Source organism: Chiloscyllium punctatum, chromosome 4 (assembly GCF_047496795.1).
Source record: "Chiloscyllium punctatum isolate Juve2018m chromosome 4, sChiPun1.3, whole genome shotgun sequence".
In the NCBI taxonomy this organism is placed as follows: domain Eukaryota; kingdom Metazoa; phylum Chordata; class Chondrichthyes; order Orectolobiformes; family Hemiscylliidae; genus Chiloscyllium; species Chiloscyllium punctatum.
The window spans coordinates 138603874-138627899 of NC_092742.1; the positions used below are offsets into that span (position 1 = coordinate 138603874).

Below are 24026 nucleotides of genomic sequence, written 5' to 3' on the forward strand. Positions count from 1 at the left end.
CCCTTGGCCCAACAAGTCCACACCGATCCGCCGAAGCACAACCCACCCAGACCCATTTCCCTACATTTACCCCTTCACCTAACACTACAGGCAATTTAGCATTGCCAATTCACCTAACCTGCACTTTTTTTTGGATTGTGGGAGGATACCAGAGCACCCGGAGGAAACCCACGCAGACAACGTGCAAACTCCACACAGAGAGTCACCTGAGGCAGGAATTAAACCCAGGTCTCTGGCACTGTGAGACATCAGTGCTAACCACTGTGCCACCCACATAATATAAGGGGTGATCTTATGGAAACAAGATTCTGAGGAGCTTGACAGGGTAGATGTTGACTCGATCTTCTAGCACCAATGAAGTCTCAAACTAAACATTACATAAGGGAACATTCACTTTGTAAAAAATGTAAAGAATTTTTTAATCTCAGTGAATGGCTAGAATTTTCTAGCCCAAACAATTGTGAAAGTTAAATGTGGTAGGGGAATGGATCTGGTTGGGTTACTTTTCAGAGGGTCAGTGTGGCGTGTTGGGCCGAAGGGCCTGTTTCCACGCAGTAGGGAATTTATGATTCTATCTCAAATGATCCTAAAAGAGGGCAGATAGATTTTTGAAATATTGAGCAGTTGAGGGCTATGCGGATCAAGCATAAAAGAGGTGTTGAGGTCTGGGTTGGCCCAGCCATGATCTGACAGAATGGGGGGAACAAGCTGGAGGAGATGAATGCCCTCTGATTACTTGAGGCTCCATTTCATGCTTTATTTATCTCCAAAGAAGAGTTTGATACAATGTGCTGAACATCTCAGATGTTGTGAAAATGGGATGTTTATGTACGGGATCATTTGGCATTGTTTCATTAATCACAGCTATACAGTCATGAGTAGGAAGGCAATTCCCTCCATGAATCAAGGAAATCTACTGCAGAGCTCACACAAAGGGATCCTTGCCCTCAGTAAACTTCCCCATCACATTACCCAACATATCAGCAAAAGCAGGATGCACTGCGCATGCTCTAGCCAACAAAGGGACCCCGGTGATTGATGTCAGCTCCGGACCAATGAAAGGACTGTGGGCGGATCTGGAGGACCCGGCGGAAGGTTGGTCCTCCAACCAATCAAAGTGAACTAGGGGCAGAACTAGATAAACCACGTGATCACTCGCGCGCGGAGGAGAGTCGCTGTAATGGATGCTCAGGAAGTTATGGAGCGAAAGGATACGGTAAGGAAAGAAATAAATAAACAGAGAGAAACGGGAGAGGTTTTACAAACATGTTGTGCACGTCGGAAAACACAAATTTGAACGTCCCAGTCCCGTGTTTGGAGTAAACGGGGAATTGCCTCAGTGTGGCTGCAGGCCTGAGTGAGCGCCGCCATCTTTATTCGGGGCAACGATTCACTGGACACATGCGTGTCCGCCATCTTTGTAGGGGGCAAGGTGCAGCCAGGCGCATGTGCAGCCTTTCTCTGGTCCAGTTATTGGGTAGAATTTACACAAATCACATTCAAACTCAGAGAAATGGATTTTTATTTCTGGATTTGTTTTGTCATTCATTTAGATGACTTGCTGTCGTAACTGAGTTTGCAGGTCATTCAAAATTGGAGGTATTGTGCACAATGAAGAAGGTTAATGTGAGATATCGATCAGATACGGATTAATTTAGATAAATGTGAGGTGCTGCATTTTGGAAAATCAAGTCAGGGCAGGACTTATACACTAGGGGAAAGTGAAGACTGCAGATGCTGGAGATCAGAGCTGAAAGATGTGTTGCTGGAAAATCACAGCAGGTCAAGCAACATCAAGGGCTCATGTCCGAAACGTCGATTCTCCTGATCTTTGGATGCTGCCTGACCTGCTGTGCTTTTCCAGCAACACGTTTTTCAGCCCAGGACTTATACACTGAATGGCAAGGCCCCGGAGACGCTTGCAGAACAAAGAGACCTTGGACTGCGGGTTCATAGTCCTTGCAAGTCAATTTGCAGGTAGATAGGATGATGAAGAAGGTGTTCAGTGTATTTTCCTTTATTGGTTAGAGCATTGAGTATAGGATGTGGGAAGTCATGTTGCTGTACAGGACATTCGTTATGTTACTTTTGGAATAGTGTGTGCAATTCCGGCCTGCCTCCCATCAGAAGGGTGATGTGAAACTTGAAAGGTTTCATAAAAGACTTGCAAGGATGTTGTGAGGTTTGGAGGATTTGAGCGACAGGATGAGGCATAAAAGGCTGGGGCTGTTTTCTCTGGAGTGCCATAGACTGAGCAGTGATGTTATGGAAGTTTATACAATCATGAGGAGCATGAACAGGGTTAATGAACAAGGTGTTTTCCCTCGAGCAGTGGTGTCCAAAAGTAGAGGACATTGCTTTAGGGTGAACGGGGCAAAAATTCAAAGGGGCCTAAAGGGCAACTCTTTCATGCAGTGGGTGGAATGAGCTGCCAGAGAAAGTGGTGGAGGCTAGTACAATTAAAACATGTTAAAGGCATCTAAATAGACGCATGATCTGATTAGGAAGCGTTTACAGGAATATGGGCCAAGTGTTGGCAAATGGGAATAGATTAGGTTCGGATACCTGGTTGGCATGGATGAGTTAAACCGAAGGGTATGTGTCAGTGCTATAGATCTCTATGACTGTGGGATCATAACAGTTTATACAGCTTTGCTTCATCTCTGGGCTCCCTTATGAGCACTTTGTCAATATCTAGCTTACTCAGTATTGAACAATGGGTGTATTTTTGGTCTGTTTAGTATTTTACGATTACTTTTACAGACATTTTTGTCAGTTAATTTTTCTCTGCTGCCCAGCCCCTGACCATGTGCTGGTTATTAATTTTTTTTTCTGGAAAATATTTGACAGTCAAGAATTCTTTTTTCCAATAAGCAAGTGTATTTTCCTTTCATTTCTGACGATCACATTCTGCACCATTTTCATTCCCTGTAATCCATTTTGCACTCCCTGAAACATCAACTGTGTTTCTCCTTCCAGAGAAACCAGTGATTAATGTCAAAGCCCTGTTGTCTGTGGAGAGGGTGATGTTTGACTTTCTTGTACAGCTGCAGTTTGTGTGGTGAAGGTGCTCCCACAATGTGATTAGGTAAGAGACATTACAGAGTATTCTTTACAGCAACAGTGATGATTTGAAGGTAATGTCCAAATCAAGAACAGTTTGTAGTTTTATTATCCTGCTTATAATTTCACAAAAATATTATTGGGAACTTTAGACACAAGGTCAGAGACTGATGATATTAGGTCAGGTGACCAAAAGTATTGCCAAATAAGCAGGATTTGAGGAATGTCTTAAAGGGGGAAAGCAGACCTGTGAGGTTTTGGCTGCGAATTTAAAAAAATGTTGCTTTGGCAACTGTAAAAGCAGCCAGACAGGTGAAGTAATGAATTAACAGATCATTGGGAGTCTCGAACAGAATGGGTTGTCGAGTTCTTCAAGGATGTGTGATGCGGTGAGCTAGGGATGATCACAATCAGGAATTAAATCAAGGGTGAGAATTTTAAATTGAGGGATGTGGGCCGGATGCTGGCAGGTGAGACTAGATTGGGTTGGGATATCTGGTCGGCATGGACGGGTTGGATTGAAGGGTCTGTTTCCATGCTGTACATCTCTGTGGCTCTATGTTGTTGATTATGAATAGGAGCCTTTTGATGGATCAACAAGTTTTGGTACGAGGGAGCACTTGGGCAGCAGAGATTTAGTTTTTCTGAAGATTACAGGGAGGTTGAATGTGGGAAGCTGGCCAGGAGTATGTTTGGATACTGAAGTCTGGAGATGAGAGGATATGAGCTGAGACAAGGTTAGAATCGGCTAGAAATAGTGATCTTGTAGTGGGACTGGGCTGTCACCCTCACTTCGCCTCTGGGATTCAGTTAGTTGTCAGGTTGTTAATCAGGGCGGTAACACAATCGGGAGCTGAGTGGCCCTGGTGGAGCCTAAACTGAGTGTCACTCAGCTGACTGTTGCAGAGCAGCAGCTGCTTGGTAGCCCTGTTGATGACATCTTCCATCACTTTACTGCTGATCGAGTATGGACTGATAGAGGGAAATTGCCTGGGTTGGATTGCCCTGTGTTTTTGTGTTGAACATCTCTGGGCAATGTTCCACATTGTCGGTAGATGCCAGTGCTGGAGCGGTACTTGGATTGGTGGGTGGCAAGTTCTGGAACACAAACCATCAGTATTATTGCCAGAATATTGGTAGGGCCCGTAGCCTTTGCACTACTTAACCACTTCTTGATGTTATTCAAACTGAATCTAACTGGCTTAAAACTCACATCTGTAATGTTAGAAACCACTGGTTAAGATGGATCATCCCACTTTGCACTTCTGGCTGAAGATTGCTGCAAATGCTGTTGTCTTGTCTGGTGCGTGGGTGTGTGACACCCCTCCATCGGTAAGGGTGGGGATATCTGTGATGTTTCCTCCAGTGCGTTGTTTAATTGTCCATCACCGTTCACAACTGGGTGTGGCAGAGCTGCAGAGCTCCGATCTGATCCATTGGTTGTGGGATCGTTTAGCTCTGTTGCTTGCTGCTGATGCCATTTGACATGAAATAGCTTCAGGAAATGGTTTAAGTTGACTCCAAAGAGAATAAACAAAAATATATCACAGACAAAAAATGAACTAGACCAGAGAATAGGACCCCTTAAAGATTAACGAGGCTGTCTATGGAACCACCGGGGGTGGGAAAGATATGCGAATATTTCACGTCATTTTTACTGAAGAAAGATGTGGAAGCTCGAGAATTTGGAGAAATAAACAGAGAGAACATGAAAGTATCCATGTTATAGTGGAGGTGTTACTGGATGTCTTGAATCGCATCAAGGTGGATAAAGCCCTGGGACCTGATCAGATGTATCCCGGAACGTTCTGGAAATCTAGGGAAGTGATTTTTGGGCCTCTCCTGAGGTATTTGTATCATTGATAGCGACAGGTGAGGTGTCATTATTTTTAAAAGATGATAAGGAGAGGCCATGGAACAAGAGAAAAGTGAGCCTGAAGTCAGTGGCAGGCAAGTTGTTGGAAGGGATTCTGAGGGACAGGATATCCATCTATTTGGAAAAGTAAGGAATAATCATTGACTGTTCTCAATGTGGCTTTGTACGTGCACAATCGTGTCTCACTAACTTGAGTGAATGTTTTGAAGTGACAAAGAAAATTGATTAAGCCAGGCGGTGAACGTTGTTTATATGGACATTCAACAAGGTTCCACAAAGCAGACTGGTTAGCAGGGTTAGATAACATGGAATGAAGGGAGAACAAGCCATTTGGGTACAAAACTGGCTTGATGGTCGGAGACAGAGGGTGATGATGGAGGTTTGCTTTGTGGACTGGAGGACTGTGAGCAGCAGTGTGCTACAAGGATCAATTATTGGGTCCTTAAATAAATGACTTGGGTGTGAATATATGAGGTATGGTTAGTAGATTTACACAAGACACCAAAAATGGAGGTGTAGTGGACAGCGAAGAAGGTTAGTTCAGAATACAACAGGATCTTGATCAGATGGGCCAGTGGAGCAAGGAATAGCAGATAGAGTTAAATTTAGATAAATGTTAGCTGTTGGATTTTGGAAAGGCAAATCAGGGCAGGACCTATACACTTACTGGTAAGGTCCTGGGAAGTTTTGCTGAACAAAGAGACCATGAAGTGCAGGTTCTTAGTTCCTTGAAAGTAGAGTCACAGGTAGGCAAGGGAGTGAATGCAGCGTTTGTTATGCTCTCCGTCATGTTGTGACTGTACAGGACATTGATTAAGGCTCTTCTGGAATTCTGTTTTCAGTTCCAATCTCCCTGTTCCAGGAATGATGTTGTGAAGCTTGAAACCTTTCAGAAAATGTTTGCAAGGACTTTGCCAGAATTGGACAGTTTGAGGGCAGTGCATGTTTGGAGTGAGCTGCCAAGGGAAGGGGTGGAGGAGAGTACAATTACAACATTTAAAAGACATTGATTAAGCCACTTCTCGAATTCTGTTTTCAGTTTGAATTTCCCTGTTCTGGGAAGGATGTTGTGAAATGTGAAAAGGTTCGGACAGGATTTACAAAAACGTTGCCAGGTTTGGAGGATTTGGGCTACAGGGAGAGGCTGAATAGGCTGGGGTTAATTTCCCTGGAGAGTCCAAGACTGAGAGGTGATTTCATGGAGATTTATAAAATCACGAGGGGCGTGGATAAGGTGAGCAGTCGGGGTTCTTTTTCCTGAGGTTAGGTGGGTCCAAAACTAGAGCACATGGTTGAGAGGGCAACGATTTAAAAGGAATCTAAGGGCAACGTTTTCAAGCTGAGTGTGGTGTGTGTATGGAATGAGCTGCCAGATGAAGTAGTGGAGACTGATAAAATCACAACATTTAAAAGGCATCCGATTGGGTACGTGAACAGTAAGGGTTTTGATGGATACAGGCTGGCAAATGGGACTTCGTTGGCATGGACGAATTGGACCGAAGTTCTGTTTCTGTGCTGCACATGTCTATGGTGTTAATAAACTAAGATGCGTTCCTCTTTTGTGGAGAGCAAGCTGCAGCACAGATAATTATCCTTGGTGCTGAGAAGCTGAAGCAGTGATTTCAACCTGGTGCAGATTTGGTTCCAAGGTCTTGAATTTGCGGAGAGAGAGGAATTGATAACACTGTCACAACTTTTAGTAACTACTTTCAAGTAATTGGCAAATAATATAAGGTGAAAATGTGAACATTATTGTACTCAGTAAGCTCTGAGCATCTGGAACATTCTGAACGACACAGATTCAGCAGGTATTCTGAAAGAGACTTGGAATTTCAATTTTTAAGGAAATATTTGGGGGGCTGTGGGCAAATAGGAGGGGAATTGGGACAGATTTGCAGCATCTCCAGAGGGAGTGAGTACAGCCCCAATGGGCTGAATAGCCCCCAGGCCCTGTGCTCTGTGATACTGCCCCATTCACTGTGAATGATGAAGCTCATCCCAGGGCAGAGAGAGGGATTAGCCCTCCACTCTCATCACAATGGGGCCCAGCTGATTGACGGCAGCTCCAGACCAATGGGAGGAGAGTCTGTGTGGTCCTGCAGCCAATGGGATTGAACGAGGGGTGTGGCCAGCAAGACGACACCTGTCCATGAGCTGTGCAGGTGCAGTGTCACTGGGTGGGGTTGGGAGAGACAGCAGAGACTGGGACAGAGACTGTGGGACCTGAATTACAAACTCCCGGGAAATTAAAACCAAAAGAACTGAGGAAGATGTAAATCAGAAACAATAACCAGGAGGTTCTGGAAAAGCTCAGCAGGTCTGGCAGTATCTGTGATGAGAAATGGGCGGCACGGTGGCACAGTGGTTAGCACTGCTGCCTCGCAGCGCCGGAGACCCGGGTTCAATTCCCGCCTCAGGCGACTGACTGTGTGGAGTTTGCACGTTCTCCCCGTGTCTGCGTGGGTTTCCTCCAGGTGCTCCGGTTTTCTCCCACACTCCAAAGATGTGCAGGTCAGGTGAATTGGCCATGCTAAATTGTCCGTAGTGTTAGGTAAGGGGTAGATGTAGATGTAGGGGTATGGGTGGGTTACGCTTCGGCGGGGCGGTGTGGACTTGTTGGGCCGAAGGGCCTGTTTCCACACTGTAAGTAATCTAATCTAAATCAGAGTTAAAGTTTCAGATCCAGTATCCCTTCCACAGAACTGATACTGAAAGAAAAAATGTTCGTTTATATGCAGGGTTTAGGGGAGGATGTAAGGAGTAAAGGATAGGTGGGGATAGAGCGAGAAGAAGGGCTGGTTAAAGGAGTGGACAAAGATCTGGCTGGGGGAGGGCGACTAGCTGTTAATGGAAACTGTTAGTGGCTAACCATAGGTAGTGTGTAATGGCAGGCTGTGAGAACAGGGCCTGGTGTGTGGGGTAGGGGGGCTAGGACATGGGGTTGCTAAAGTATCGTTAGCCACTAACCGTCTCCGTTGTAAGCTGTTCTCCTCAGACATCACTCCATGATTGGAGCTGCAGAGGACACAGCTGCAGATGGGCGGCACAGTGGTTAGCACTGCTGCCTCACAGCGCCAGAGACCCGGGTTCTATTCCCGCCTCAGGCAACTGTGTGGAGTTTGCACATTCTCCCAGTGTCTGCGTGGGTTTCCTCCGGGTGCTCCGGTTTCCTCCCACAGTCCAAAAATGTACAGGTTAGGTGAATTGGCCATGTGCATAGCCATGCTAAATTGCCCATCGTGTTAGATGTAGGGGAATGGGTCTGGGTGGGTTGCTCTTTAGATGGTTTGTCTGATCTAAACACCTCTTCAATATCCTTCCCAACCCCCTCTGTACTCCTCAAAGATGTATCTTAAAGTTGTTCTCTTTAATCAATGTTTCCAGCATTCGTGAAGCACTTTAGGAGAATTGTCAGTGTGAAAGGCTCCATACAATGCAGGTCGTTGTTGTTAATGTCCGACATTAGGAGAAACAGGAATGAACACTCTCTCTTATACCTGATGAACAGCAGCAAAAGCAGGAAGCACTGAGCATGCTCCCGCCCACAAAGGGCCTCTGGTGATTGATCTCAGTGCAGGACCAATAACAGGATGGGGACGGGGCTGGAAGACAAGGTAGTGCCGGTTGGTCTGAGTGAATGAGGGGCGTGGCTACACTCACCCACGTGATAAGCTTCTGGATTAGTAGTGCTGAAAGAGCACAGCAGTTCAGGTAGCATCCAAGGAGCAGCGAAATCGACGTTTCGGGCAAAAGCCCTTCATCAGGAATAAAGTGATACCACGTGATAAGCTTCACTGGCAGCACTGTGATGTTGTGAACAAGCCATTGGAAATGTGTGAAGGTGCAGGGCATGGTTAAGGAAAGACATATTGACCAGGAAGGGAAGGAAATTTTAATGGAACGGGCTGAGACGTTTTATAGATCTTAGTGCACATCGGAAAACACAAATTTGAAAATCCCAGGCCCGTGTTTGTGGCAAACGGGAAAATGCTTCAAATGGTGAAAGGCATGAATGATCGCGCCATCTTTATTGGGAGCAGTGATCCACGGGACACGTCTGTGACTGCCAACTTTGAGAGGGGCAAGCTGTAGGGGGACGCATGCACAGCCTTCCTTGGCAGGGAGTGATAGGGCAGGATTTACACAGTGTCAGAGTCAGGATGTTTTCAATGTCAAAGAGTGTGATGCTAGAAAAGCACAGCAGATCAGGCAGCAGCCGATTGGGGGGGAAGGAAGATGGAAATGTAGGACAGGTCAAAAGGGCAGTGCTGAGTTGGAAGGCTGGATCTGGGATAAGGTGGGTGGAGTGGAAATGAGGAAACTGGTGAAATCCACATTGATCCCATGTGGTTGGAGGATCTGAACACCGATGATGAGGCATTCTTCGTCCAGGCATCAGATGCCTGGGATTTGGCGGTGGAGGTGGCCCAGGACCTGCATATCTTTGGTGGAGTGGGAAGGGAAGTTAAAGTCTTTGGGCACAGGCTGTTTGGCTTGTTTAGTGTTTTACTGTTACTTTCACAGACCTTTTGTAAGTTAATTTTCCTCTGCTGCCCAACCCCTGACAATGTGCTGCTCTCTCAACGGACTAAATTTTCCACAGTATCTTTGACAGTGAATAATTCTTTTTTTTTCAACAAAAGAGTGCATTTTCCTTCCATTTCTGACCATCAAATTCTGCAACGTTCTCACTTCCTGTAATGCATTTAGCACTCCCTGAAATATCAACTATGTGTTTCTCTCTCCACAGACACCAGTGATTAATACCAGAGTCCCATTGCCTGTGGAGAGGGTGATGTTTGACTACCTTGTCCAGCTGCAGTTCGTGTGGTGAAGGTGCTCCCACAGTGTTCTTGGGTAAGAGATGTTACAGATTATTTACTCAGCGACAGTGAAGAGTTTAGAATGTGTGTGCAAATCAACAACAGTTTGTATTTTTATCATTTTTATAATTTCACAGAAATTGAGAATTTCTGACATAAGGCCACAGGTGGGGATATTAAGTCAGGTGATCAAAAATATTGCCAAATAAGCAGGTTTTCAGGAATACCTTAAAGGAGGAAAGCAGGTCTGAGAGGGTCAGGGTGGGAATTCCAGACCGTGTTGCCTTGGCAACTGTCAAAACAACCAGACCGGTGAAGCAATGAATAAATGCATCTTTGGGAGTCTGAAAGAAAATGAGTTGTTGGGATCTCACAGGTTGTGTGGTGCAGGGAGACAGGGATGTTCACAGCCAGGAATTACATCAAGGGTGAGAATTTTAAATTGTTGCTTGTTAATAGGAGCCTTTTGATGGATCAACAAGTTTTGGTCCAAGTGAGCACTCGGGCAGTAGGGTTTTAGATACTCTTGAGATTATATGTAAGTTGAATGTGGGAGGCTGGCCAGGACTGTGTTTGGATAACGAAGTCTGGGGAAAACACAGGGATGGACGAGTATTTCTGTAAATGAGCTGAGACTAGGGTGGAGTTGGGTGATGTCACTGATGTAGAAATAGCAGTTTTGGAGTCGGGCCCCTCCTCATCACTCCCCCTCCCCAATTCACAAATATTGTTCCTTGTTCTGTCTGTCTTTTCTGGTTATGTCCTTCTTTCCAATTCTGCTAAGAACTAATATTTGACCTCACGGTTGTTGGAAAATCCTGCTCCATCTCCACTCTCCCTTTCCTTTCTAAATTCCTCATATGTGGTGTTCATCCAGGATCTATCTTTGTCCCCTCCTGTATCTCACCTACATACTGCCAGGAGGTGACATCGTATTGGTTTCACATGTACACTGACAATGCCCAGCTCTCTCTCCCTATCATCCCTCTCCATTGCTCCACTGTTACTCATTCATAAAACTGCTTACCACACGCCTACAACTCGATTGGCTGCAATTTTCTCCAATGAAACACTGCAATGGTTAAACCCGTTGCCTTCAGTTGCTATTACAAATTACTTTCACTTACTGCTGAGTCCCTCCCTCTTATTGGGAAATGCCTGAGGCAGAACTTCACAATATTGCTCTCGTATTCTGACCCCAAGGTGACCTTCTGATCAGACATCTACACAATTGCAAACACCAGGAACTCCAATCTCTAAAATGTTGTTTTTCTCCACCTCACCCCAGCTCCATTGCTACTGAAACCCCTTAACCATGTCTGTGTTGCATTAAAGTTGACAAATCAAAAACAGAACCCTTGATTCTGCAACTGACCCAGAGTCTGGTTCCAGGTTCCCTCATGATGGGACACACCCTCTCAGTATTTACCCTGTCATACCCCTTAATAAGCCTATATGTTTCAATAAGATCCCCTCTCATTCTCCCCCAAATCCAATGAGTCAAGTCCCAACTTCTTCAGCCTTTTCTTAAAAGATAGTCCCTGCAAACCAGGGATCATCGCAGTCAATCTTCTCTAAATGCCTCCTATGAAGTGATGTATTTCCTTAAATAAAGGGACCAAAACTTTTCTCATTACTCCCTATGTGGTCTCACTCGCACTATATAAAGTAGCTCTCAGGTATATACTCCAAACTCTTATACTGCAAATCCCCTGAAATCAGGAATAATATTCTATTCCCCTTCCTGATGACCTGTTGTAACTGTGTGCTAGCTTTCTGTGTTTCCTGCAAAGTTACCCCCTGGTCCCTTTTGTGTTGCAGGTTTCGACAGTTTCCACCATTTAAATAGTCCTCTGTTCTTTTATTACCTCCTCCAAAATGAACAACTTCACATTATCCCAAGTTATGCTCCATTTACCAACTTGTCCACTTTTCCGAATCCCTCTCTGTAAACTGTTTATAATCCTTTTGGAAGTTTAATGTTCTACATTTTCTAGGAGATTTCCCCCCTCATTCTTCTAAATCTTTCCAGGGAGCACCGGACAGTGGGATGCATGCTGAGTTGCTGTCTTTTCAGAGAGACTCTTTGGAGTGACTGGGAGGATCTTGCTGCCCTTTGGTCAGAATGGAGACAACTTGCCCATCGAGCTGCATGAGCCTTTCACCCCCCCCCCCATGTCTTATTGATGAGGCACAGCGGCAGCACAGAAGGAAAGAAAAGGAAGCAAATCCTGCTCTCTACATCTCACTGACCCTTGGAACATTCTGTCCCATGTGTCAAAGATCTGCCCTGTTCAGTCACATGAAGTCCCAAGGTGGAACCTCATAAAACCCACATAGATTTCCCCCTGAACTGACTGCTGGTCTCCACAAGGGGTAATGTGTACAGTCATCCTGGACCAGGAGGAGGGGATGGTGTGAGTTTCTAACCTGAACTGACAGTGACAGATTTTATAAACTTGTATTACAGGATACTACAGGTGGATATTCAGATAGGAATCTCAGTAATTGTAACACCAAACTCTGATTGAATTACTCCATTCATCAGGACCTGGATATTTGCACTGTGTGTGAGTATTTTGTTCCAGCTCAATTCCATTTTCTGCATAAAAATTCTCCTTTGAATCAAACCGTCCTGTCAATAGATCTCCCCAAAATCTTCAATATATGTCCAGTAATCCTTTTATGATGAGTTGATGAGTGTAAGGTTGAACATCCTGATCTATATGTTTTGTAAGCACTTGTCTCTCAGCTCCCCTCAATTTCCTTTGCGACAAGGAGAACAATCTCAGTTTTCCCAAACCCCTGATTCCCCAGTGTTTGTTTGCTCTCTATAAGGCACACATCAGGATCGTGTTGGAACATTCTCCACTTGCCTTCATCAGTGCAGCCCTCAACAGTATTAAAGAAAGCGAACATCCTCCAGGACAAAGCACTGTGCCTCAGTGGTGTCCCATCCACCACCTTCAGCATTCCCTCTCTCCACCCCCGAGGCACAGTGGCATCACTGTGTAAAAGGTAAAGTCAGTATTGTCCTACCAGACCAGAGGGCTGCTCTCTCATTAGGGAGAGATGTGTGGTGGTGGTTTAACCTGAAGGTTACCCCAGCCCAGGCAAGGGGAGAGGTTGAGAATGAGAGTCCATCTATTATAGATGGGTATTCTTGATATGTATTAACAACACCCATGTCCCTGCAACTAAAATCCACCATTCCTTGAGCCATCCTGGTAACTCTCCTGTGCCCCGTCTCAGGGACCCTGCCATCCTTCCCAATGTGTGGGCGACCTCTGGTTTGCACAGACCCAGCTGCTCTGTGTTCCTGTGGGTGATGTCATCACCGAGCAACAGTTGGACTAAACCTCACTGTCTGTGAGGGTGGGAGACACAAATCCCCAAAACATTTGAGATGTATTTAGTGTGCACTTGCTATGCCATGATAGATGACACTTTTCCACAAGTACTGGAAAATAGATGAGGATACTTCGGTGGTAGTTTTCTTTCTCACAGAATCGATTGACCACCAGAGCGTTTTTCTGTTCTGTTTACCGCTGAGATGTTTATTATAGGAATATGACAGGCTCCATTGGACATCAGGTCAGAAAAGGTGATACTAGAATAGATGACATGCGATTGGTCGATATTTTTGGAAGGAAAGTGAGACACAGAGGTTTAAAAGCAAATTCAGAAGCTCAGCGCAGGAATTGTAAAGGGCAATCATCAAGTGAAAAATAAACATTGGGCATCCTGAAAGCTGGAAACAACGAAAGGCACATGTAGCAGAGCTTTGAGAGACTGGAGGGGATTAGATATGGGGAGGATAATGAAGCTGGAGGAGATGCAAGTTGGAAAGGATTGTGAGGATGGAGGATGTTACAGAGATAGAGATATTTGTGATAGAGGTTTTTTTGATTTTGAGGCTGGAGTGGAATTATAGAGATGTGGAGGATTTGTAAGGCTGGATGAAGTGGCACTGATAGGGAGAGCTCCAAGCATAGAGGAATTTACAGAGATAACGAGTCATAAAGTTACACAGCATCGACACAGACCCTGTGGTCCAACCAGTCCGTGTCGACCATAAATTCGAACTGAACTAATCGCACCTGCCTCCACTTGGTCCAAGTCCATCCTAGCATTCCCTATTAATATACGGGTCCAAATTTTTTTTCCTATTAGAATCCCATTCCCCTACCCTTTTGCTCTATATTTACACCTGACTAATTCACTCAACCCAATCATTCCTGAACACTATGGGCAATTGAGCACGGCCAGTTCACCTCCCCTGTACATCTGTGGATTGTGGGAGGAAACGGCAGCACCTGGAGGAACCCACTCTGACATGGGGAAGAATATGCAAACTCCACATGTACAGTCACCCAATACAGGAATTGAGCCTGTGTCCCTGGCGCTGAGAGGTCGCAGTGCTAACCGTTGAGCCACTGTGCCACCCTGCAATTGTAATTGCATTCATAGCTACCATGTCCTCTGCATGTTTATTCCACATGTGAACCACTCTTTGTGTAAAAACAAAAAATAAAATCCGGAACTTCTTTTGAAAGCCTTACTTTTTAACGTGAGAAAAGGATGTCCCCAATCTTGAATCGCGCCCCCTCCTGGAAAGGGCACCTGCTGTTCACATTATCGAAACTCTTCAGGATTTTATAAACCTCTAATAAGGTCACCCCTCAGCCTCCTGTGCTCCAGTGAAAAAGGACCCAGCCTATCCAGACTCTGCTTATAATTCAAACCATCCATTCCCATCACCATCCTGGTAAATCTCTTCTGAACCTGCTCCGAATTAATAATATCCTTCCTATAACAACACAACCAGCACTAGAGACAGTATTCCAGAAGAGGCCTCCCCAACATCCTATACAACCTCAACATAACGTCCCAACTCCTATATTCAAAGATCTGAGCAATGAAGGCAAATGTGCTAAAGCCCTTCTGAACCACCCTGTCTGCATGTGACACATCGTTCAAAGATCTGAACTCCTCGGTCTCTTTGTTCCATATCACTATCCGAGGCCCAACTTTTAATCAGTGTAAGTCCAGCCTTCGTTTGTTTTACCAAGATGTAATATTTTGCATTTATTCCAATCCACCAAATCACAAACATCCTTCGAGTATGAAGGCAAGAGGAGTATACTTAAGAGTAAAATCAGTAAGGCAAAAAGGGGACAGGAGACCGCTTTGGCGAATAGGGAAAGGGTTTTTAGAAATACATTAAGAGCAAATGGGTCACTAGAGGGAGAATAGGCCACCTCAAAGATCAGCAAGGCAGCCTATGTGTGAAGATGTAGGAGATGGGGTTGTTGGGGGGATACTAAACGTGTGGCATCAGTGTTTACTGTGGAGAAGGACAGATTTATGGAGGTTGTCAAGATTAGAGATCGTGAGGGTGATGAGATGGGAGGCGATTGGAGGATGTTACCGAGATTGAGATGTTTGTGATACCAGAGATAGTGATAGTTCTGAAGCAAGAGAGGATTTCTAGAGATAAGGAAGAGTTTCGTCTGGATGAGGTGACAGTGATATGGGGAGATGTGACGATGGAGGAATTCACAGTCATAGCGAGAGTTAGTCATAATTTTATACAGCACAGTAACAGACCCTGTGGTTAAACCAGTCCGTGTCGACCATAATTCCCAACTAATCTAATCGCCCCTCCTTCCGCTTGGTCCACATTCATCCAAACATTTCCTATTTATGTACTTGTCTAAATGTCTTTTAAACATTGTAATTGTATTCACAGCTGCCTCTTTTTCTGGGAGTTCACTTCACACATGTAAAAGTAAAAACAAATCCCCAATTTATTTTTTTAAACCTTTCTCATCTATTTTAAAATTGTATGCACCCAGGTCTTGAATCCCCCCACACCCCCTTATCTACACACTTCATGGTTTTATAAACCTCTAAGGTCATCCCTCAACCTCCTACGCTGTGGTGAAAAAGCATCCCAGCCTATTCAGCTTCTCCTTGTGACACGATCCCTCCATTCATGGCAACATCCCGGTTAGTCTCTTCCGAATCCGCTCCAATTTAATAATATCCTTCCTATAACAGCACAACCAGAACTGGACACAGTATTCCAGAAGAGGCCTCCCCAACATCCTGTACAGCCTCAACCTAAATTCCCAACTCCGGTACTCAGAGGTCTGAGCAATGAAGGTAAGTGTGCTAACCACCTTCTTAACCACCCTGTCTACATGTGACACAGACTAAGAAAACCTGAACTCCTCGGTCTCTTTGTTCCATATCACGACTCAAAGCCTTACTTTCAATTCGTGTAAGTCCTGCCCTCGTTTGTTTTATCAAGATGCAATATTTTGCATCAGTATTTACTGTGGAGAAGGACATGGGAGATGTAGAATGTGGGGAAATAAATGGTGACATCTTGAAAATTGTCCATACTACAGAGTAGATTAGATTAGATTAGATTACTTAGATTAGATTACTTACAGTGTGGAAACAGGCCCTTCGGCCCAACAAGTCCACACCGCCCCGCCGAAGCGTAACCCACCCATACCCCTACATCTACATTTACCCCTTACCTAACACTATGGGCAATTTAGCATGGCCAATTCACCTGGCCTGCACATCTTTGGACTGTGGGAGGAAACCGGACCACCCGGAGGAAACCCGCGCAGACACGGGGAGAACGTGCAAACTCCACACAGTCAGTCGCCTGAGGCAGGAATTGAACCCGGGTCTCAGGCGCTGTGAGGCAGCAGTGCTAACCACTGTGCCACCGTGCCGGATGTCTGGAAACGTATAAAGGTGGATCAATCTCCAGGCTTTGATCAGGTATATCCAAAAATTCTGTATGAAGCAAGGGAAGTGATTTCTGGGCCTCTTGCTGAGATTTTTGTATTATTGATAGTCATAGCTGAGATGCCAGAAGACTGCGAGTTGGTTAATATGGTGCTACTATTTAACGAAGGTGGTTTGGACAAGCTCGGGAACTACAGACGCTGTGCTTGACTAGGTGTTGGAGGGACCCCTAAGCGACAGGATTTGCGTGTATTTAGAAAAACACGGACTGATTAGGGATAGTCAGCATAACTTTCTGCATGGGAAATCATGTCACGTACTTGATCTGGTTTTTAAGAAGTAACAAAGAGGATTGATGAGAGAAGAGTAGTAGATGTGATCTGTATGAACTTCCGTAAGGCGTTCGACAAGGTTCCCCATGTGAGACTGGTTAGCAAGGTTAGATCTCACGGAAGTAGCCATTTGGATATAGAACTGGCTCAGAGGCAGAAGACAGAGGGTGGTGGTGATGGATGATTATTTTTCAGACTGGAGGCCTGTGACTAGTGGAGTGCCACAAGGATTGGTGCTGGGTCCACTACTTCTCCTCATTTATATAAATGATTTGGATGTGAACACGGGAGGTATAGTTAGTAAGTTTGTAGATGGCACTAAATTGGAGGTGTAGTGGACAGTGAAGAAGGCTACCTCAGATTTCAATGGGATTTTGATCAGATGGGCAAATGGGCTGAGGAGTGGCAGATGGAGTTCAATTCAGATAAGTGCGAGGTGCTGCATTTTGGAAAAGCAAAGCTTAGCAGGACTGATACACATCATGGTCAGGTCCTGGGGAGTGTTGCTGAACAAAGAGACCTTGTTGTGCAGGTTCACAGCTCCTTGAAAGGAGAGGTGCAGGTAGATAGGATAGTGAAGGTGTTTGGTATGACTTCCTTTATTGGTCAGAGTATTGAGTAAGAGAGTTGGGAGGTCATGTTGCGGCTGTTCAGGACATTGGTTTGGTCACTCTTGCAATATTGTGCACAATTCTGTTCTCCACCTATCACAAGGATGTTGTGTAACTTGAAAGGTTCACAAAAGATTTATAAGGATATTGCCAGGGTTGGAGGGTTTGAGATAGAGGGAGAGGCTGTACAGGCAGGGGCTGTTTTCCCTGCAGTGTCAGAGGCTGAGGCGTGATCTCAGAGGTTTATAAAATCATGAGCATGGATCGGATAGATAGACAAGGTATTTTCACTGGAGTGGGGGAGTCTAGAACTAGAGGGCATAGATTTAGCATGAGAGGGGAAAGATGTAAAAGGGGCCTAAGGGGCAACTTTTTCATGCGACGGTGTTGCGTTTATGGAATGAGCTGCCAGAGGGAGTTGTGAAGGCTGGTACAATTGCAACATTTATTAGGCATCTGAATGGGTATATGAATAGGAAGGGTTTAGAGGGATATTGACCAAGTGCTGGCAAATGGGACGAGATTAGGTTCGGATATCTGGTCGGTATGGACGAGTTTGACTGAAGGGTCTGTTTCCGTGCTGTATATCTGTAACTCACAGCCGGGGATCAGCTCAGTGGGTTTCAGTCTCTTAAAAGGTAAATCTTACTCTGTTTTACTTTTTAAAATCCGCACCATTCAGTAGGGTGAGTGTTTACTAGTTTAAGTGCCTCTGTTATGATCTTTTGGTTGAATGTTTTAAATATAAAAGACAGGTTCTAATGTATTCGAGAGTAGTCTTTTGTAAAGCTGTAAGACTCTATCTTTTTCTGGGTCTACAGATTAAGGTGCAGAGATGGCCATTCGTACAGTGATGTGTACTTCCTGGAGGAGAGTAGGGGGAGTTTGAATGATCCTGAGGATAGCCTGCAGGAAGTGATGCAAATCCTCTTGGATCACATGGATCAGATGGAGCGGTGCTTAATGGTAATGAAGAATTTACAAGAGTCAGGATGTGTGATAGGTGGCAGTTTCAGGCTGAAAAACTGCAGATACAGTCAGGTAGATGGGTTACCTCTCGGAAAGGTAGGAGAGGGAGGTAGGTAGAGCATGAGTCTCCTGTGGAGAAAGTGAGGACTGCAGGTGCTGGAGAACAGAGCTGAAAAGTGTGTTGCTAGAAAAGCGCAGCAGGTCAGGCAGCATCAAAGGAGCAGGAGAATCAACGTTTCGGGCATAAGCCCTTCTTATGCCCGAAGCGTCGATTTTCCTGCTCCTTTAATGCTGCGCTTTTCCAGCAACACATTTTTTCAGCCATGAGTCTCCTGTGGCTATCCCCATCTCAAACAAGTTTACTGTTTTGGATAATGTAGGTTGTCATAGACTTTCAGGGAATGTTACACTGACAGCCAAGTTACTGGTACTGAGATTGACTCCACTATAATGAGAGGTATATCAGATTTCAAACGCTCAAGGATGATAAGGGACTTTCTAGTTGGGCACAGACTGCTGTTTCTGCAGCTGACAGTGAGACATCAGAATGGGGTGGTACCTCCCTGGTGCCAGGGTCAAGGATGTTTCGGACAGGTAGCAGAATATTCTCAAAGGAAAGAATGACCAGTGGGAGGTCATTGTACATTGGTACCAATGACAAAGGGAGGGGAAAAGATAAAGTCCTGATGAGAATATAGCAGATTAGCCTGGAATATCATAAACCAGGTCCTCGGTCATAATATGTGGATTACTCCAGGTGCTACATGCTCGTGAGAGTAGGAATAGCAGGATGGAGGAGATGAATGATTGGCTAAGGAGCTGGTGTAGGGCAGAAGGATTCACATCTTTCGATCATTGTAATCTCCTCTTGAGTAGAGTTGATGTGCATAAGAAGGATGGATTGTACCTGATTTGGGAGGTGTCTGATATCCAGGCAGGGAGATTTGCTCGTACTACTCAGGAGTCAGTAAACCAGTGAGGGAGTGTGGGTAAACTCAAGGAGATGGTGAGAAAAGAGGTAAGTCTGAGGCTGGCACAGTTCAGAAGTCAGACAGTCAAGGGCAAGGCACAGAACCAGGTAGAACTGACAAGTTACACTGCATTTACTTCAATGCAAGAGGCCTGACAGGGAAGGCAGATGGGCTCAGGGTATGGTTTTGAATGTGGGATATCATGGGTATTACAGAAACGTTGCTCAGAGATGGGTAGGACTGGCAGCATAATGTTCCAGGGTATCGATGCAAGAGGAAGGATAGAAAGGGGGACATGAGAGGAGGCGGAGTGGCCTTTTTGATTAGGGGTAGCATTCCAGTTGTGCTGAGGGAGGATATTCTGAGATTACGTCCAGCGAAGTTATTTAGGTTGACCTGGGAAATAAGAAAGGGATGATCACCGTGTTGTTATTACCTGTGTGGGTTTCGTCTGTTTGCTGTGGTTTCCTCCCACTGTCTAAAGATATACAGGTTGGGTGGATATTCCAGGCTGAATTGCCCAGATTGTTCAGGGATGTGCACGCGAGGTGGATTAGCCACGGGAAATGCAGCGTTACAGGTTTAAGGTAGGAGGCTTTGAGGGTCAGTGTGGATGTGATGGGCCGAATGGCCTGCTTCCACACTCTCAGGATTCTCTGATAATTCTACTAGTTTTAAAATAGTTACAGAAAATAATAAACTAGATCTGAACGGTGTTCTAAATTGGACAAAGGCGAATTTTGACGGTACAAGGCGAGAACTTTCAATATTTCTTTGCTATTCCCAGGTAAAGGGACAGCTGGAAGTGGGAACAAAAGAACAGAAGGAAGAGGAGCAGGAGTCGGCTACCTGGCCCCTCGAGCCTGCTCTGCCGTTCAATAAGATCAGGGCTGATCTTTTCATGGCCTCAGCTCCACTTTCCTGATCTCTCACCATAACCCTTAATTCCTTTCCTGTTCATAAATCTACCTTTTGACCTAACGATAGTCAAGTTGATAACATCAACTGCTGCACTCAGCAGCAAATTCCACAGATTCACAGATTTATCTGAAGAAGTCCATCCTGAACTCAGTCCTAAATCTGATATCCCCTTATTTTGACTCTCTGCTCCCTAGTTTGCTCCGTCCCCAGTGGAAATCACCTCCCTGCTTCTCGTTTATCTACTCCATTAATAATTTCAATTTTTTTCCTATCCAACCCCCCCATACTTCGAAATTCCAATGAGTATAGAACTAGTTTTCTCAATCTCTCCGCATACGCCAACCCTCTGAAATCCTGACTCAAACTAGTGATCCTCCACTGCACCCTCTCCAGTGCCAGTACATCCTTCCTGAAGTAAGGAGACCAAACCTGTACACAGTACTCCAGGTGTGGCCTCTCCAGCACCCTGTACAGCTGCAGCATAACCATCCCTCTAGCAATGAAGGACAATATTCCCTTCACTGTCTTATTTACCTGCTGCACCAGCAAACCACCTTCCTGTGATTCATGTACAAGGAAACCCAGCTCCCTCTGTACAGCAGCGTGCTGCAAGTTTTCACCATTTCATCAGTTAGCTGTTAGTCCGACCAAAATGGATGACCTCACATTTCCCAACATTGTCCTCCATCTGTTCGACCCTTACCCAATCACTTAACCGATCCGTATCCCTCTGCAGACTTACAGTGGCCTTTGCACACATATCTCTACCACTCAGCTTAGTGTTGTCTACCTTTCATGAATCGATGCTGTGTCTGCTCGATGAGACAATTTCTATCCAGATAGCTCACTATTTCTTCCTTGAGAGATCAAGCATTTCCCCCACTACAGAAGTTATGCGAACAGGTCCATTTTAAAATATTGGCATCACATTTGCAGCTATCTAATCTGTCAGAACCGTCCCAGAGTCCAGCACATTTCAGTGAATTATCACGAGTGCGTTTGCTATTTAGCCTCTGCCATCGTTATAGTCCCCTGGGATGCACTCCATCACAGCCAGACGACCCATCTACCTTTAGGCTGTTATATTTCCCAACACCACCTCTTTACTGAGAATGATTGCTTCTATGTCCTCATCTGCCATTGCATCCATAGGCCTGCAACAACGAGAGTACACTGACAGTATGTTCCTGTTAAGGCCAAGGCTGGGAGGTGTAGGGAATGGTGCCTGTCGAGAGAAATTGAGGGCCTGGTCAAGAAAATAAAGGAGAGATATGGCAGGTACAGACAGCTGGGTTTGCGTGAATCCCTCCAGGAGTAAAAGGGCAGTAGGAGTATAGTCGGGGGAAACCATGAGGGCTCAAAGGGGACATGAGATAGCTTTGGGAAATAGGTTTAGGGAGAACCCAAAGAGATTCGACAAATACACCGAGGACAAAAGAGTAACCAGGCAGAGATTAGGGACCCTGAAAGATCAGCAAGGCTGTCTGTGGAACCATCGGAGGTGGGAGGGTTTCATGTCAGCTTTTACTTAAAGAGGATGTGGAAGTGAGACAGTTTGGAAAAATAAATCGGGAAAACTTGACAAGTGTCCATATTACAGAGAATGTGGTACTGGATATCTTATAATACATAAAGCTGAATAAATCCCTGGGACCTGATCAGGTGTGTCCCAGAACTTTGTGGGAAGTTAGGGAAGTGATTGCCGGGCCCCTTGCTGAGATATTTGTATCGCCAATAGCCACAGGTGAGGTGCTGTAAGACGGGCGCCATTATTTGAGAAAGGTGGTGAGGAAAGTCCAGGGAACAATACACCGGTGAGCCTGAAGTCACGCAAGTTGTTGAAGGGCTTCTCAGAGACAGGATTTGGATGTAATTGGAAAGGCAAGAAATAATTAGTGATAGCATGGCTTTGTGCATGGAAATCACTAACTTGGTCTTCAGAAAGACGTTCAATAAGGTTCAACATAACAGACTGGTTAACAAATTATACAAAATTGGCTGGAAAATTGGAGACAGAGGATAGTGGTGAAGGGTTGCTTTTCGGACTGGAGGCCTGTGATGAGCAATATGGTGTAAGGATTGATGTTGGGTCCACTGCTTTTCATCATTTATATAAATGATTTATATGTGAATATAGGAGCTATGATTAGTGAGTTTACACAGACACCAAAATTGGAGATGCAGTGGACAGGGAAGAAAGTTACTTCCGAGTACAATGAGACTTCAATCAACTGGGCTGAGGAGTGGCAGATGGAGTGGAATTCAGATAAATGTGAGGTGCTGCATTTTGGAAAAACAAATCAGGGCAGGACTTATACATTTAATGGGAAGGGCCTGGGGAATGTTGCTGAACAAAGAGACGTTGAAGTACAGGTTCATGGTTCTTTGAAAGTGGAATAGGCAGGGTGGTGAAGAAGGCGTTTGGTTTACTTGCCTTTATTGGTCTGTGCATTGAGTATAGGAGTTGCGACATTATTTTGCAGCTGCACAGGACATTGATTCAGCCATTTCTGGAATTCTGCTTTCAGTCCTGGTCTCCCTGCTATCGGAATGATATTATAAAGCTTGAAAGGATTCAGAAAAGATGTGTAAAGATGTTTCCAGGGTTGAGGGTTTGACCCATACAGAGAGGCTGAATAGGCTCGGGCTGTTTTCACTGGAGCATCGGATGCTGAGAGGTGACCTTCGAGGTTGATAAATGGTGAAGGACATGGTTAGGGTGAACAGCCAGGGTCTTATTCCCAGGTTAGGGGAGTCCAAAACCAGAGAGCACAGACGTGAGGTGTGAGGGAAAAGATAGAAAGGCGATCTAAAGAGCAATGTTTTCAAGCTGAATATGGTACGTGTATGGAATGAGCTGCCTGATGTAGTGTGGAGGCTGGTACGATTACATTTAAAAGGCATCTAATTGGGTACGTGTTTAGGAAACTTTTAGAAGGATATGGGCAAAGTGTTGGCAAATGGGACGAGATTAATTTAGGATATCTGGGCGGCATTGACGAGTTGGACCCAAGTGTCTGTTTCTGTGCTGTGTATCTCTATGACACTAATAAATTCAAATTAAGTTAGATTTCTCTCTTATGGAGAGTTAGCAAAAGACCTGACAATTCTCCTTGGAGCTGACAAGCTTAATCAGTGATTTCAACCAGAAACAGATTTGTTTCCAGGATATTTAATTTACAGAGACACTGAGAGAATTTATTGTCACAATTTTTAGTAACTACTTTCAGGTAATTGGCAAATAATGCAGGTTAAAAATGTGAAGGTTATTTTACTCAGTAGGTTCTGAGCATCTGGAACAGCTTGAACCACAGCTAGATGCAGCTTTTGTTATTGTTAAAAAAGATTTGGAATTTAACTATTTGAGGATAAATGTGGAGGGCTACTGGTAAATGGGAGTGGAGAAAGGGCAGATTGGCAGCATCTCCAGAGGAAGAAAGTACAGCCCCAATGGGCTGAATAGCCCCCAGGCCCTGTGCTCTGTGATACTGCCCCATTCACTGAATGATGAAGCTCATCCCAGGGCAGAGCCACAGTCATGTACAGCAAGGAAACAGACCCTTTAGTCAAACTCGTCCATACCGACCAGATATCCCAAACTAATCTAGTCCTATCTGACAGCAGTTGGCCCATATCACTCTACGCCCTTCCTATTCATATACCCATCCAGCTGCCTTTCAAATGGTGGA

General features: G+C 45.0%; 1 long non-coding RNA gene across 3 annotated transcripts in view; it reads left to right on the top strand.

Moving 5' to 3' along the window:
* Positions 1-1147: 1147 nt before the first annotated feature.
* Positions 1148-24026, top strand: part of LOC140475976 (uncharacterized) — a 32603-nt gene continuing 9724 nt past the window's right edge. Inside the window, exons 1-4 of one of the 3 annotated variants that reach the window (XR_011960393.1) lie at positions 1148-1216; positions 9690-9796; positions 12233-12332; positions 15826-15930. This is a non-coding gene — a long non-coding RNA (uncharacterized lncRNA). Of the gene's footprint in view, positions 1217-2981; positions 3089-9689; positions 9797-12232; positions 12333-15825; positions 15931-24026 lie in introns of all 3 variants that reach the window. The other 2 variants (XR_011960392.1, XR_011960394.1) reach the window with 2 other exon arrangements.